This window comes from Gymnogyps californianus, chromosome 12 (assembly GCF_018139145.2).
Source record: "Gymnogyps californianus isolate 813 chromosome 12, ASM1813914v2, whole genome shotgun sequence".
NCBI classification, from domain to species: domain Eukaryota; kingdom Metazoa; phylum Chordata; class Aves; order Accipitriformes; family Cathartidae; genus Gymnogyps; species Gymnogyps californianus.
The window spans coordinates 9,464,775-9,481,873 of record NC_059482.1 but is presented as its reverse complement, the minus strand read 5'-3'; positions in this window follow the sequence as shown (position 1 = coordinate 9,481,873).

The window sequence follows — 17,099 nt, the reverse complement described above, 5'->3', positions numbered from 1 at the left end:
GCGTGTCACTGGGCAGCACACTGTGTAGCCACTGGCTTCACTTCTGGCCCATGCGTCGTTCTTTACTTATTTCTTTTCAAAAATGTGGTTGTCTGCACATGTGAGGTACTGCTAATGCAGCCAGGCTGAACTCGTATCCTCACGCGCTGCAACCCGGTGATAGCACCACCAGCCTAAGCCTGGTCCTCCCAGCTCTCGCACTCTGAAGCAGCTGCATGACTTCTGGCTCTGACATCTCTTGCACACCACTAGACTGAACGTCTCTACGGATGTGCCTTCAGCTTGCTTGCTTGCTTGCTTGCTTGCTTCCTTCCTTCCTTCCTTCTTTATATTCCTTGAGGCTGCAGAGGAATGGAAATCTGACTCTAAAGGCTCAAAAGACCTCAAAAAAAAAAGACCTTACATTTATTATTTTTTAAATCTCAGGGTTTTCAGCACATCAGTTTAGTAGGCCTGACTCACTGCTTTTGATCTCTTGGGGTTGGCAGTTCGGGAAGCAGATTTCATTACAATAAAAGAACAGGTGCCATTCATACTCTTAACTTTTTTTTTTTTGTATCACTGCATAACATACATCTGTCTTACTGCTACAACACAAAACAGAAGCCCTGAGCACTATTTACTGATTATTCCATACCATTTTTCTTAAGAGCAGGACTGTTCCCCTGTTCTGGTCAAACTCTAATTAAAAGAGCGATAGCATCACTGTAAAATTGTGCAATTCCTATTTTAAATAATGTTTAGTGTGTTCTGCTGCCCTTTTCTGTCAAAGTATTATTGTGTGTTTTGGCACAAAGATATCTGCATTTCTATATCTTCTACCAATTTTACAAAGGTTTTATAAGGCTTAATGAATGGAAAATGCTTTGAAAAGCTGTAGATAAAAGGCAATTTTGAAGGCAGTCATTAGTAGTAAATACCCTCATCAAAATTTCTCTTGCTAATCCTTTATGCTCTAGCTGTGCAGGCTGTGCTGACGGCACAAAACTACTATTCCTCCAAGGTTATTCTAATGCTAACTTACAGACAACAACTATAAGAGTCACTTATATTTATAACTTTGCTGGCATGAATGTCACCCTCTTACCAACTTTGATCAGTTTAAAGTGTGCCACCTTAACACTACAGATCAATAGCAAAAGGAAATTCATAGACTTTCTAATAGTCTCACCATTAAAACTAATATTGTGTAACTGGAAATCAACTGCTTCAATTAATGGGAATATATGGCTTCATTTTGTAGGCACAACCTTTACATTTGAAAGTTCGGTGACATATGGGCTCCCACTGGTGCTATAATTACACCATGCCTAAAAGTCATCATTAGTTTAAAATGTGGAGGTACTTTTTTTTTATAATGAACAATCTTGTGCTGGTTAAGAGTGCATGAGTCTTTTCTTTTAGCACCAGTTTCAATGGAACTCATTCATTTAGTTCACAGTTCCTCCAGTGGCTGCTACATACCCCTTGGTGTCAGCGTGGGATTTCCAGGCTGACAGCTGTACCTGTGAATTGCAGACTTACAATGGTCCTCTTTAAAATGGTCTATAATTGTAAGACAATGGTGTACTGTTTTTCATTTGGTCAAGGGTAATGTCCTTTCCAACACAGTAATTAAAAGGCTGCACCCCAATAGTTCTCTCCTGCAAGAAGGTAACAGGAACAGGAATGTTTAACGCAGGTGGGAGGCAAAATGAGGCTAATTGAGACAGGTCCGAAATGACTTCAAAAAATATATGGGTGAGATACTGATGGTAACATGGGGAGAGTAACCACCAGAGAAGCAGGAGATGAAAAGGCCCTCCGAGTGCCTAACTGCAGTTGTTGATTACCAAAATTTGCAATATGAAGGTCATTTTTAACAGTCCTTCTTCTGTTAGATGCTGTGCCGGTGTGTGTCCCCCCCCCCCCTGCCCCAACCTGACCTGTATTTCCCGTAACCCTGCTCAAGTGATAACCACCAGTGGGGTTGTAACGGATGCGTCCGGTCATGTGGATGCAGGGGAGACAGATAACACCACAATAGCCAAGGGCTAACTTGAACAATGCTCCCACCTAACCACAGTGCTGGTCAATGTCCGACTCAAGCCAAATTTGGAAGAAACTAACATCTGTAGTCGATATGTAAAGATGACTGTAAGTCAATCATCTTAGTCCGTAAATAGTGGACAGCCCAGGGCCTGTTGAACTCTCCTGCACAGCAGCAGGCTGCACACCAGGATCTTCCCTTGAGTAGGGCTGCCTCTCAAGGTTACTCATTGAGGCTGAGAGAATCCTTATTGCGTCAGATACTCAGTAAGTGAATTGGGAATAAGTGCGCTGAAACTTTGAAATCTTAGCTAAGTGATATAAAAGATTGATTATGCACATATAATCCTTTAGACATAAACCGTTGACCAAGTCTGGGACTAAGTCTGGATCCAGCTGCACGTAAACTCCCCTCTGAGAAGGAGTTCAGAATGCAAGGGAGTCCTTTATGAACCTCATGACTCAATGGGAGGGTCTTCCTGACAGTTTTCTCTGACACTGTCCTCTATGCAGTAACTAATCTAGTGTACCTTGCCTTTCGAACCTTTTTAAACCACTGTCGCATTTGCTATCAAACTTTGCTAAATTGCTGTTTTATATCAATAAACATATTGCTACTTGTCTCTCACGAGTGAAGTGCGTCACTCCATCCACAACAGATGCCCATATAAAATTGTGGCACCATGAGCGTCTGGCTGCGTTTGATCAGGATGCTGCCCATGTTGCCTCCAAATTCAGTGGTTGGCTGGGTTTTTTTAATTGAAAAAAATGTTAGATTTGTCAGAACAATGTTTTTAAAGTTTGTGGGGGACAGGAATGGATTAGAAGCTTACTAGAGAATGAAAGCATTTACTTTGATCTGCAATGAACATTTCATTTTGGATTTCCGTATTTTAAGAACACCTTTGTATGGTTCAGAGGAAATGTTTACATGAACTTGAAATAAACTTCCAAATGAAAACTAATGCAAATGGAAACAGGGAGATGTGTTCAAAATCTGTCAAAACTAAATGTTTTGATTTTTATAAAGTTTTGTGTTTGTTTTTTGGGGGGCATGAATATTTCAATGAAAGTAATATATGATTTGAAAATGTACATCAATGCCAAGTGTCTGCATTTTTCACACAGTTCTAGTAATAATCTGTCTTTTGGTTGTGCATCTTGATAGCTGTGGGTCTTGTAGATCCTCTAACCATTTCATTACCTCAGACAGCCACTTTAACTCTGAATAAAAAACCCCATAGCCAGTCACATTTCCAAAGAGGCAGTAGAGAGGCGTCAATATTGCTCAAGTCAGAGAAATGCAGCTGGGTGTATTTATTTGCCCTCACCATACCACTGAATACCTATGAAAGACCGGGAGGCCTTCTTAAAAAGCATTTGAGCCTGAGGTCAGTGGAGACGGAAAAGCATTTTTTTTATTGAGCTACACATGATATTAAAAACTGGGCAGCACCAATCAGCCTCCATTACCTCCCTGTCAGTCTCTCTATGGAGAAATTGTCTTGTCTCCTATTAGGTACTAAAGGATTTGTACCACTCATTTTTATATCTGCTCTCTCCTTGTCAGGCAACTACCATTTGGTCAACAAAGCACTTGAGCTAGTGTTTCCCTGTAGTACGAACGAGGACTACTGGCATGACACTGCTTGTGAAGGCCAAGGCTTGGATGTAGCCTGAAATTTTGAACACCCAGATGGAAAGTTGCATGAGGGCCATGTCAGGATTTTTGCTCCCGCTATCTATCTTTCAAGGTGTATATGGTGCTCTTCCTAAGTGGGCTTGAAGGAACTCAGTCTCTGGTTCTTTTCTATCCTCTTTGCCTTTAATTATTTCTTGAGTCCACTTGGCTATTATTCAGCTTCATTTTATATGTGTCATAGAGAGGATTAAAGCAACCAGGCTGAAGGAAGAAAATGTTCTTACAGTGAGACAAGGGGAAGTAAGAAGATGCTGTGCTGTAGGAGAATGTCGTGCAGTCAGGCACAACTGCTAGCACAGACTCAATATGGGATCCCACAGGATCTTGTCTGAGCTTATCCTGCAAGAAGCTATAGGAAGGGAAATGTTCATGACTCATTATTACTGTGTGAAATATTTACGTGCACAGTCTGTGTACCTCTGGTTAACTCAGTCTGTAAGAAGTCCCCCTAGCTATTTGAGCCACATGCATACTCCTCTATTTTCTAGAGATTCCTTTTCAATTAAGAAATGCTGCAGTTTACTTTGATGCACAGATCTCCAACTACTTATAAGCTTCACCCAGCTCCCTCATTGCTAGCTCAGGAGTGTTTCCCTAGCCCACACATACTTCCCTCCCGAGAGCGCTTGCGTTAACCCAGTCTGCTCAGCCTTCCAGCACACTAACCTACATTTCCCCGACACTCTCCAACCTGCACCGCGTGCTGCGCCTGTAGCGCTCCCAGCCTCCCACACACGTCCCTGCTCACAAGTCTGCTTTGATCGGGAGCTGTAAATGCTCTCACACCAGAAAAGCAGAATAGATATCCACTTTTACCAGATTTCACCTGGTATATCCAAGTAAAATCCCTGAGCACAGTCATTAGGCAAAGTTAATTATGGCAATCAGCCTACCTAGTCTGACCTAATTATAAATAATTAGCTTATCCCTTTATTTCCGAACCTCTCTCTCTAGTGAGACTGTACTTTTAAGATTTTTAAACTAGCAAAACTCCCCTCACAGATCTTCTTTTCAGTTGTACCAACCTTGAAATTAAAGGCCTAAGTCTGTAAGAAAGGCATGGTCAACATCTCACAGACCTGGGGAAGAACAAGGGGCCCTTCAAAACATAAGGAATTACAAACGTTATTTCTTAAGCTGTTTCACTGGTGTAGGGTATCTAGTGGGATTTTTAAAAATAGTTATAGGCAACAAAATTCTACTAGATGCCCATTTGCCTAAAAAAAAATTTCTTAAATGCCTTTTTAAAAATCTTGTGCTTTTGGATTATAGTGATGCCTCTCAGAGCTGTTGTAGCAAAGAAAGTAAGCATGGAGCAGACAATCATTGTTTGCAGTTATGCTCAGCTATGCCATGTAGCAAATAAGACCTTTGCTTACAGTACGCTCTGGCCATTCTGTCTGGTTACAGTAATGACAATAGTGTTAAATAAATTATTTTCTTTTGGTGAAAGAATGCAATATTTTTTATTTTTGCTGCTTCAAGCAGCAAAGATTTGTCTCTGTAAAATGACATTTACTAATCCTCAGCTGTTGTTGAAAGACTGACTCCATACAAAACTATGTTTTTTTCTAAGTTTATTTTTTGTTGCTCTCCTATTGCATTTTGAAAATGAGTGCCACACATGTGGGTTGTGTGTGATCTCTTACAAGTAATGCACTTGACATAACTGAAAGATGTATCCTTGTAGTCTCAAAATGTCTCTCCAAATGAATCTTCTGATAAAAGCTTTTTGAGGAGCTTTCTAAATCCTCCTCCTTGGCCCAAAGAAACACTTTTTCTTGAGTTCCTGCAGGTGATTTTCACTTATGTACATTCCTCCATTCCAAGTAGTATATACCTGACGTTTCGCCTTTTTCACCTGCAGCGCTCTCTCCAAGGCCACCAGTTAATACAGTTTACTATGTAACAGAGCACCCATGGGATTAGGAGCTTCTAATAACTGTTTCTAGGCATCGCCTACCCACATCTGGGAGATGCTGTAGATGTTTGTCCTTTTCAGACTCCATGCTGAGCACAAGTTTATATTGTCAAGCACTGATGGACCTTTCCCCCTTACCTTTTCCACTGAAAAGGATGCAGTTAAACCCAGTCAGTGATGTCAGTCTACAATAATTTTGAAATAATTCCCATTCCAAGGATTTGTGCTCCTGGCTCATTTGTGCTAATGCAAAGTACTCCCAAATGTGTCAAAATTTCCTACTTTGAATACTAAGTCAAAGCTCATTAAAGCCAAATTATTTTTGCCCTCCAATGATTCCCAGGTTCTCTGAATCAAACCCTGTTTATGGAATTCTCCCAAGGCTATCTTATGCCTTTCTTTGCAAACGACATTTGCAAAGTTTAAAGCCACCTTTATTTCTATGCACGGCATTTACTAATAGTTAGATCTATAAATAACAAAGCTCTCTGCTTGGTCAGAAATGCAACCTGTGTGATGACATTTTACTCAAGAAAAATATTCCAATGACTTCAAGTGGAAACTGATTACAAGAAGACTACTTGCTTTGTACCATGAATTCTAAGCGCAGTCTGGGGAAAAGATAAAGTTAACCTAAAATACAATTTTTTCATTTTCTTGTGAAGCATGTGATTCTGGACACTTCCAAAGGCGTGGTGCTGGGATAAATGGATAACTGAGCATTGCGAATTCCTGCATTCCGTTTTATTTTACATGGAAGAAATGCTAGCAATGTTCTTGGGTCATGGAAACTGCCTTGCTACAATAGATGTTTTGTGCCAATTATCACAAATAACACACATTTACAGACCAAACTTCTCTAACCAATCTGTCTGAATTTTCTTTGCACCACTATAATGTGAGCATTATTTTAACTAAATAAGGACTGTACTGTTAGGTGTATTGGTGATACTTCCACAATGGAGAAGTGCACTTTGTTTAGCATGGCAAATTATGATATAAAAGAATGAATAAACAAAACCCTCATGACAAAAGCCCTCTGTTATGGATGATAAATTAAACTATACTTCAAAAAAACCCACCAAAACTTGACGTACTTTAAGCTTCATTTCTCCGTGGATTCTTATTCTTGTTTTATTCTAACCCTTTAACATCATCTGTCTTGTCTCTTGTTTTTGCTTGAGTACTACAAAACGATCCTTCAGTCTATTACTCCCCTTTGCCGACCGTTATCCTGCCCCAGAGGCAGCTGCATATCTCACGTTTCTTGCAGGAATTCCTCCATGCTGCTAACCTTTGCCTAGCTTGTATAAAGCACTGCTCTCTGGCAGACTCCGGCTCTCTCTTATCTCTCTGATCCAGGCAGAGGTGTCAGAGTGTCCCAGGGAGCCATTAATCAACAACCCCCCTCTGCCATCAGCTCCTTAGAAGCTCTCTGTGAACCTGGAGTGCTTTTGGAGGTCTAGGGCAAACAGCGCAAGAAGCTTTTACCACCAATATCTTTCATAGATCATCTAACCTGATTGATGATAATACTGAGAATTAAATATTTATGGTTTAGAAGCATGGGAAAGTTCTGAAATACATATTTTAAATTTATATGAGAGGAGTAATGTCAATGCATGCAAGATGCTTTACATAGTGCGTTGGAAAAAAAGTTCTGTCCCGCTGTAAATGCCGTCTTCATTCTTTCATCATATTATTTCATATAAAGCACACGATCATGAAGTTAAAAAAAAGGAAGAGAAAAACCACAAAAAGGTGAAATAGAAGAAAGAAGTTGTCTCAGGCTTTTTGTCTATTTAACCATTAGAAACAACGAAACAAGCTGTCATGTTTCATGTTGCTGAAGTACCACTTAAGGCAGATGCTATATATGCATCACAATAATGAATAATTTACTATGACCATATCATCTACGGCTATGATCTCACTCTCTCCTCCTCTTTCCACAAGAAATGTAAGTACCCACTGTCTGATAGCTTGTGGCTGGAAGACCCATAGATACAGAGGCAGAACAAATGGAGAAACTTCTATTAGCAAATCAATCCTGCTCTCTTCCATGAAAAGGCATCCTCTACTCACACAAATGTCGAACATGCTGGAGGAAGCTTTAGCCTCATACCTTTTAAAAAATCCCATGAGCTCTTCATAGCATTTGGGATGCTAATACACTTAAAGGATTTTTAACCAAGTAGGCCAATTTCAGTTTTATGAACTGCATTTTGGTACAGATACTGCCTTCCACCCTAAACAGGCCAAATACTACTATTATTATTCATTCTATTTACCTTAATGATAGTAAAGCAGTACTTGTGCAAGGTTAAAGTATATTTCATTACCCCAGAAGAGTAGTAACATTTCTATAATCTAAAATGTGAAGTCCTACATATCCTAGATAAGAAACCTGACAGCATAGTCTTTTATTCCCATTCTAAGCAACAATTTGCATGAGTGAGTGTTCTCAGGATTAGTTGCATAGTTAAAAAAATGTCCAGGGCTTGTTTAGGATTAACAGACTGAAGAAACAAGACATTTTTAAATTAAACTGCTGAGTTTTAAGGAATGTTTCCTTAATGGGTCATCACAACCCTTTTTCCTGACTGAACGGATTTTTCTAAACCACATTGTACTGAGAAAGTCTTTTCATGTCAGCTAAAAATACAAAGTATTTGGCTACATGTTCTACATAAACCAAACAAAGAAACACTATTGAATATAAGAATTTTCTTCTGTGCAGGCCAGCATAAAGTCTATGCCCTATATAAATGTTCTGGGCAGCTGTTCAGAAAGGCTGATTTCACCTAGAATTATGAATTTAGACACAAAATACCAAGTGTATGAATTAATTGCTTCCATAGGTACCATTAATTTTCTTGCCCACTTCTTTCTTGATCTGTCATCAAACTTCAAGAAGTGAACCCAGGAAACAAAACACCAAAGTCTGAACTGAGGTCTGATGACATCCCGTGGCTTGCTGGGATCTCTGAAAATGAAAAGTATAACTATACCATAAACTAAGGCACCCTCAGTTGAGAGCATCATTGCTTTGAACATAGCACACTCCTTTCTATTTTCGTTCAATTTGCGTTTCCCTCTGCAACATTTGATCTTCTTATAAAGACATTTGAACAAGCTTTCTGCATAACCAAAAACCAATTTTACAGTTCTGAGCGAGTTCTCCAGCTCCAATGGCCCTGCAGCGCCTGCTGGGTCTCATTCCCAGTCAATGTGGAGCGCTCCTTCTCCAGCATTCCAGACATTATTTTGGCAGAAGGCTTCCAGCACCCACTTATCTACAGAGAAAGATCTGCCCATCTGGCATCAACAACAGCTCGTTGTGAGATCCGTATCTTTTAAGGAATGGCAAATGGTAGGATCAGCTTAGATTGTGACAAGTAAAGCGGAGCATTATCTGTGTTTTTCCTGACTTTGGTGAGCTCATTTTTTAACATCAACATTCCACCAGGGAAGTCTGTTTTTAATATAGACAGATAGACAGCATGATAAACTTAATAATGTTATAACAAGGAGAGCAGGCCCAGTTTTATCTTCATGGGAACATAGTTAGGTTCCATATTTAGTCTTTCAGCAAAGCGTTTAAAACTGGAATTTGAGTAAGCATCACATCTAACTGTTTTATGGGGCTGGGTCTTGGGTGGCTAGAGAACGCTGAGCCACCATCCCCCTGGAAACCAAACGCCCAGAGTCAGACAACTCTCTGTGTCTGGTTGAGGGATCAATGAGATCAACAAAGGAACAGATTTTCAGAGCTGGTAAGACCAGAGTAGAATGGAGACAAGAGGGAATGCAGGACTTTGGCTGGCTTAGGAATACCGAAGTCCAGAGAGATGTGCGTAAGATCACATGTCATCAGGTGACAAGGACAGGATAAAAACCTTGGGCTCCTACATCCTACTATTCTAGCTCTGCACATAAGTTCTATTATAATATTCATTCAGGCTGCATATATCTATAATGTTTCTGCCTATCGAGTCATGTTAGTATCTGTGTTGAGGTCTATAGATTTCCGCATTTTTTAATCAATGTTTCAAGATGGTGAGCATGTGCCCACCTAATGCATATAGGTCTTTCAAAGGTTTTATTGTTGCAGTTTAATGCAACCGCAAAGAGGTGGAAAAGCAGGGTGGAAGAAAATAATATGGAAAATCTTGTTTAGTCTGTTTATCAGGAATTTCTGACAATTTCATGTGTGGAATGACAATGGAACAAGATATTCTCTAGGAAACATCTGACACAAGGCACTGATTCAAAGAAGCCAGAATACTGACAAGTCTCTCTGTTAACACGGCAAGCACTGTAGAAACACATTAAAATAATGAGAAAAAACGCTAAAATTTCCTCTCCGGGTACAAGATTTTTTTTGCTATTTCCTGCTACAAACAGTCAATTTTTCCTCTCTCCTCACCAATTACCTTTGAGTTGGTATGAAGACACTTTGTGCCTTGAAGGTATTACCTTAAACCAACAGATAATGTAAAGCCTTTATTCGCTAGTGACAATTGCAGAAAAACCTCTGTAGAGTATATGTGATCTCAGTATGAGTCTCCCTTTCCCCGCACCCCCCGTGGAGAAGTGTTTGTGCAAAACCAAGACCAAAACGAATGTATGAACACCAATCAGAGATTTTCTGATTTGTGGTGATTGGATGTTAATACTGAAATCTAATTAGGTCTTACAAATGAAAGAATACATTGCTAACTAAGGAATTTCTTGAATCAGACATGTTAATTAATATGCTTATCTAGTGCAATTAAAGGTTTGAATAGGACATCTGATGTCAGATTATTTTAGAAAAAATCTCATCTAAAACTTTCCCCACAGGTTAAAATATGCAAATAAAATACTTTATTCTCACACAATATTATCATTATCAAAATATTTAGATATTTACTACAGTATTCATACATTCAGATAGGTGCCTCAAATTATGCCTATTAGAAAATTCTGGTTTTCTGTATGCTTAAGGTTTCCTATAAAACCTAATTAGAGATTAGATTAAGGGTATTTCGATAACCTCTGCAGCTGATTTTTCAAGTCCTGTTTTGAACCAGTCAGTGTCAGGATTTTAGTCAGAAACAATGACTAATGTCACTGACTAGTGACTTGACTCAAGTCAAGTAGGTTTAAACCAGTAGGAACTAAGATGTTCTGGATTTAGGCCCACATGTTTACTAAGAATATCAAGCTGTATATTAAGCTTTTAGTTGAGAATTTTGATCCTCGCTGTGCAACATAAATCGGAAACTGGGTGATTCAGTCCAGAGAGCCAAGTGGTGTGGTCCCATCATGGAATCCAGAGCAACGCTGGGCTTAGATCACTGAACAATCAAAGTCTTCAGGACTTCCAACCTCTGAAAGAAGACAGGGAGATGAAATGCAGCCTTAACTCTCTGCTATCAGCTTTGACTTCCAATCTAGTTATAGATAACTTGGGGTTAATAATCAGATCTATTTCTAAATGGATTTTCCTCAGTTCATTTTTATATTACAGCTCTGTAACCTTTGTTACATGAAGTCCAGGGAGTTATAGTTGTACAGAGAGTAATAAAATCAAGAGTGGAATGAGTTCTCTTCAATCCTATATCACATTGTAACTAAAACCAGACTGTGCACGCACACAAAACTTACTGAATTCTACAAAGTTTGGAAGAGAATCCTACAATTTCGGCCAACATAGTCAGAAAATATCATTGCTTCATAGTTGTTGCTATTATATAAAGCCAAATTATTATTACATTTTTAGGTTCAGAGAACGTGAGGATACTTTATTGGAAAAGAACAATGTGCACTTTTTTCCCATAAATATATAGTCTGTCTCTTCTACTTACTGAAAAATCCAAGAGAAGTAACACTGGCTGTAATGTTTGCTATGACTTAATGTTAACTTTGTTGAGTTTGTAGATCTGCTTTAAAAATCACATTGTTTGCATATACTGTAACATTATTCGGATTTCTGTTGATTGGGGAGAAGTGCCTAAGCAATCCTCAATAGATGTACAAAGCTGATAAACATTTTCCACAAATTACATTTCCTCAGCATTTCCCTTTCTTTTAATTGCACTATTTCTTTTTATTGCATTGATATTTTCCATTAGTTTTTAAATGGAGCAGATGTTTTTCCATCAGTTTGGGATTTTTCTTACCAAAATATTAACTTGTCTTTTCAGTCTTGTATATAATGCTTATGGCTGGTAAAACTTTATGAAATAGCTATTCCTTCCTCATGGCGCCGATGTTCTTCCAGCCTGATGTTATGTTTCATTCCCAGAAAAATCTGTCACTGTAGAATTCCAAAGTAATTTGATAGTTAAAGAAAGTATAAGCTGGTTTTCTTTCAAAAAAAAGTATGATTTTTGTGTTTTAGACCTTAAATGACATAAATCAGCATAGCTTGACTGATTTCAAGAGAGAGATGTTGACACTAGCTAAGGCTTTATCTTCAGGTTTTTCTTGAAAATGCTTTTGTTGTAAGCAGCAGGAGATGAATATTCATGATACTGACATTTAAAATTGGTTAAGAGCATCTTATACAAAGTCTTTTCATGGACAAATATCAGAGATTCATCCCACCAATATTTCTCTTTACCTCCCTAAAATCAAACCTCAAACCAAACCTCAGATTTTTCTGTCACTGTTCTCTTCTCCATTTATTTAGGGGAACTGTACTAGACATATCCTTCATCAGCTATTGACAGCCAAAAAAAAAAAAAAACCTGATAGGTTACTCCATGATAAATTATTCTTTTGCTTGAGTCAGACAGAGTTAAGCCTTAAATTTGCAATAGAAAAGTAGAAACTGTAGTGTACTTAAGAACACTCAGACTAATTTAAAATTAGCATGCATTCTCATTTCAAAGGATTTCTTTCAAAAGGACCATTCTGAATCTACTACTAGTTGCTTTGAGGACCCATTTTTCCTTTAAAATTCACAAGTTATTTTAAAATAAAATATTAAAAATACACCATTTAAAAAAATGTATCTACATAATAAAATAAAGACTATTAGAATATAGCAAGACTAGATCCAAATGAAATTATCAGTGTTCTCTATGAAAGATAATGAGATGATTTTGTAAATGTTCTCAGCATTCCCACAAATCACTGTGTTATTGATGGCTTATATTCTGGATAGAGACACTTAAAACTTCAGAGGCTTGAAATATATTATTTTCTTTCTTGAGTCTTTAACGTTCCTATTACATGCCTCTGCGTTATGTTAATCGAAACTGCTTTTACACATTATAATTTTCAATTATGCTTCAATTTTCTAAATGCATAAATTGTTATGGTATAATGTAAAACTCCAAAGGTGTGTGAAAATGCTGGATCAGAAAATCGTATCATAATTAATTGTTTTATAAAATACCTTCTTTTTCATTATAGATATTAAGTATCTAAATACTTGAGGTGAACAGTAGGTCAGGTCATAAAAAACTGCTGAAAACAGTCTTTTTAAAAGTCAATGCATTCTAATAAGTGATGATGAGAATATGAGAGTATTCCAAGCTGCTATTCACAGTTTGTTAAACCAGAGAGATAAAGTTCCTATGTTTTATCTAATGTTGTGAATGATTCATTAGCCATACAAAGGAAAAAATCAAAGGCAGAGATGGGAAAAGGTACAACAGTCTACTTAAGATTTTTAATCTTCTAAATAGATTATCAACAGGAACAATGATGAACAATATTTCCATTTTCCTAGAAACATGAACTTAATTTCTTCCAAATGCATGAAGTCCTCTGTAGTGAATATTTTGTGGACTGCTTTTCCTGTAGTATCCATTTTATTGACTGTATACCTGGTTTTCTTTGATTTTTATGTACTAAACTTAAGCCTTTGACAACTCTTCAGAGTTAACTATTTTATACATGCAGAGTTAATGGGAGTGTAATTTTAAATATTGTCTACATTAAACACACACACATACGGTGTTTTTGAGTGAAAGGCTTATCATAAAGGTTCTATTTATTAGGGCAAAAGTTATCAATATGAACTCTATGGACTTGTTCATTAAAAATATTTTCTTTATGTATATTCAGAAGGTTCTAATAATTTAACTAGAATAGACAGATATCTTGAGCTCACATCAATAAATCTTGATGGAGATTGAGGCCTGTAAGAGCACCTTGTGGTTTAAATTGAGAGGGAAGGAAACAAAGGAGGAACTTGGCAAGGAAAGCAGAAAAGAGGTGTTTAACAGCCAATCTGGATGAATCATCAGCCAAGATAATCTTCTTAGTATTCAAATGTTATAAAGCAGCCAGATGTTTGGGCAGAAAAAGAAGTTGAAGACTCTAGATGCAGACAGATTTACATTTTTTTTTCCTCTCAGTACTATAAAGACTTAACAATGCATATAGTTAATATTCTTTTGCATTCTCAATAGTAAAACCTCAGTCTGAACTGTGTTATTTCAGGAGGGGATGGAGTTTAAGCCTTATCAAAAACACGGTTTCTTCAAAAAAGAGCATCCACATAATGGATTATGTTGCCAAAACCATATCTGTATTAGCAGTAATTTCTAAGCACATCAGGGATATTCAGTCCCAACAAAGCTCAGTACAGGAATAATAAGTGATTGATTTGATTTCCTAGGATGATAAGCTGATTAATTCCTTAAATTTTGGAGATAATAATTAGACAAACATATCTGATCCCTGTAACATGAGGATGAGTGTGATGAAATCCCAACCTTGGCAGAAGAGCTTAGGTATTTTTCCTTGATCCCTTCTTCTTAAAATGTCTTCTTTAGACATCCAGAGCCAAAGGATTCGCTGGACTCCAGTACTTGTGTTCTGCATATAAATTTCCATAACAAATCTCTTGAGCTGAAAGCTGTCCCCAATACTCTTAAGACTGTCTGCACGCTAATACTTTCCACACTCACATTTCTTTCAAGATGAGTGTCTCAAAGTGAATAAAGCCTTGGAATTATGTGAGCAGCTCTATCTAAGAAAGAAGTAAACATATGAGAAGAATCTTGACCAGGAAGTATTTTTATTTTAATTCCAAATTTCTCCTAGGCATGCTACACTTGATATAGATATATATTGTTTATCATAGTTACATTATTGATACATTTATCTTTCTTTTCTCTTGTCAATATTATGTTACTACATTGATTTAAATGAATACTGTATCTCGTTGATTAGTCTGTGCACCTAGATAAATCAATAAACCTCCCATTTGCAAAACTTAATAAGATGGTGGGAAGAATTAATGTTAGCTGAGGTCTTTTGACTAATAAGTTTTTATCATTATGCATTGTCATAAAAATCTCAATCTTTGAGCAAACAATCTTGATTCCATATTGGGCAAGACTTTCTACCGACTATAATTATATGTAGGCCAACCAATGTTATGTATATAGGACAACCAAAAGGAAGGTTGGTTGTAGACACTTAATTTGAAGGGTATTATTTTTAGTCCCACTAAGGACTAGTGGCATGAAAACAATTAGGATCTTTTGTCAAGTTAATTAAATTTTACTAAGTGTAGTAATCTCAGTGGGTTTAGTACACCAGAGGAAATGCTAATTAAAACTTAAATTCTTCCTGGTATAATAAGGAGCTCTAACTCTAGTAGCAAACGGATGTTTTGCATACTGATACATATTCAAACACTGATTTTTAACTAGATAAGGGTGAACCCTTAAATGATTCAGATCTGCTGAAGGCTCACTTGAGAACACCAATAAGTATGTTACATCTTGGAGAAATCCACCCAAGGAACATTAAACAATCTGGAAAACTTGCCTCTTTCTTAATAGAAATGGTGTCAACTTTGCAGCAGGGTCCAAACATAAAGCAATTCAAATGCAAAAGAAATTTAAATATTTAAAAATACAGGGCAAAAGACAGAAAAGACTTCTACCAACTATCCTTTCCTGATTACTTTTTCTGGTGACTTGCTAAGGAACAGAGATTTAATGAGATGTGTTGATCTGTGGCAGGTACAAGCAGACGAACTGTGCATATTTTTTTGTTCATGCCATTTGATTTTCAGTGCTCAACCAATCATTATTTGATATTTTTTTACAGCACCTTCTTCATCATTATCTTCTTGAGAGAAGACATCTCCAATAGCCTAAGGGTTAAAAAGACATAACATTATGTAATACTAAAGCTTTTGTCTTAGTTTTATGCTTCTCTTTTACCTTTAATTTACTGAGCAAATTCAGACATGCAAAAGACTTTCCTTCAAAATGACAGTCACCAACCTGGACCAACCTAGAAAATCCTTTGTCTTGAAATTTTATCTCCATTCGAAAAGGTAAGTAAACAGCATTATGGTCTTTCCACCTCCCATAGAGAATGATATTTAACAACTGTTTACACCCTTACCAAGGTTAGGCTGTATATCAGCATGTACATCCTTACCCTGAGACACAAAGCATGGCTGGTGTGAAGAGTCTTCTCTTCTAAAAGTGTGTGTGCTCATCTTTTTGCCAGAATAAGATCAGTATCACATTGCATATCTGCTCTGTTGCACTCTAAGTACTGCGAATATTGATGAAAATCTCTTTGATGGCTGACTGCTTAAAGTCATCTCATGTTCTTAGCTTGTAGTCATTTTGGTAATTAATGTCCATCCTGCAACCATTCAAAGAAAGGGTCAGACCTAGGACAAAAGGATCTGTAAATTACAAGAGATCTGCCTGACCAGGACACAGAGCTGCTCCCTGGGAAAAAAAAAAAAGCGGCTGTGAGAAAGAGTGTGCACATTGCTTTGCCCTCACCACCATGATTTATGGGCTGATGCAGTCTCTTTCAGATCTTGCGTCTCTTATCCTTATGCCCCTGGGACAGGGGAATAAAGGTTGATTGTTTCTCAGTGAGGAACCACTGCACATCCCAGTTGTGGATTACCTGTGAGCCTTGTCAGGTAAAAGCAGACTACTCAGTTTTGGGGGGAAAAAAAAAAAAAGAAAAAAGAGAGCTTGCAGTATGTGTTGTTTGTCTGCTTGATGATAAAACAGAATGGTTTCCATAGCCCAGAAATACATGGAGCACGCTTGAAGTGTTAGAGACAGAAAGAAGCTGAGACTATCTTTGTAGCTGTTTATGCAGCTAACACTCAGTAGTTACTCTAAGCTCCTTCTGCTAAACCATTACTGGGTCAAGTGCATAAGTCAGAGGGTGACCTTTTGATCCCTCTACTTTCTCCTTCCTTGCCTAATACTGCATCTTAGTCAGAGGTGAGTAAGGAGGAGATACACCAAAAGTGTACCATGTCCCCCATGACACTCTGGTTTCCTGTAGTCTTCACTAATGAGTAGGGTAACATCTACTGAGATTGTCATTAGAATGATTTCCCTCTCCTGTAATAATATTAGAGAAAATAACAGTTAACATAAATTCTTATTGACTTAAAAGCAGAAATAGGTATGCTGGGTATAGTACTGGGCACTGCAGAAACGCGAA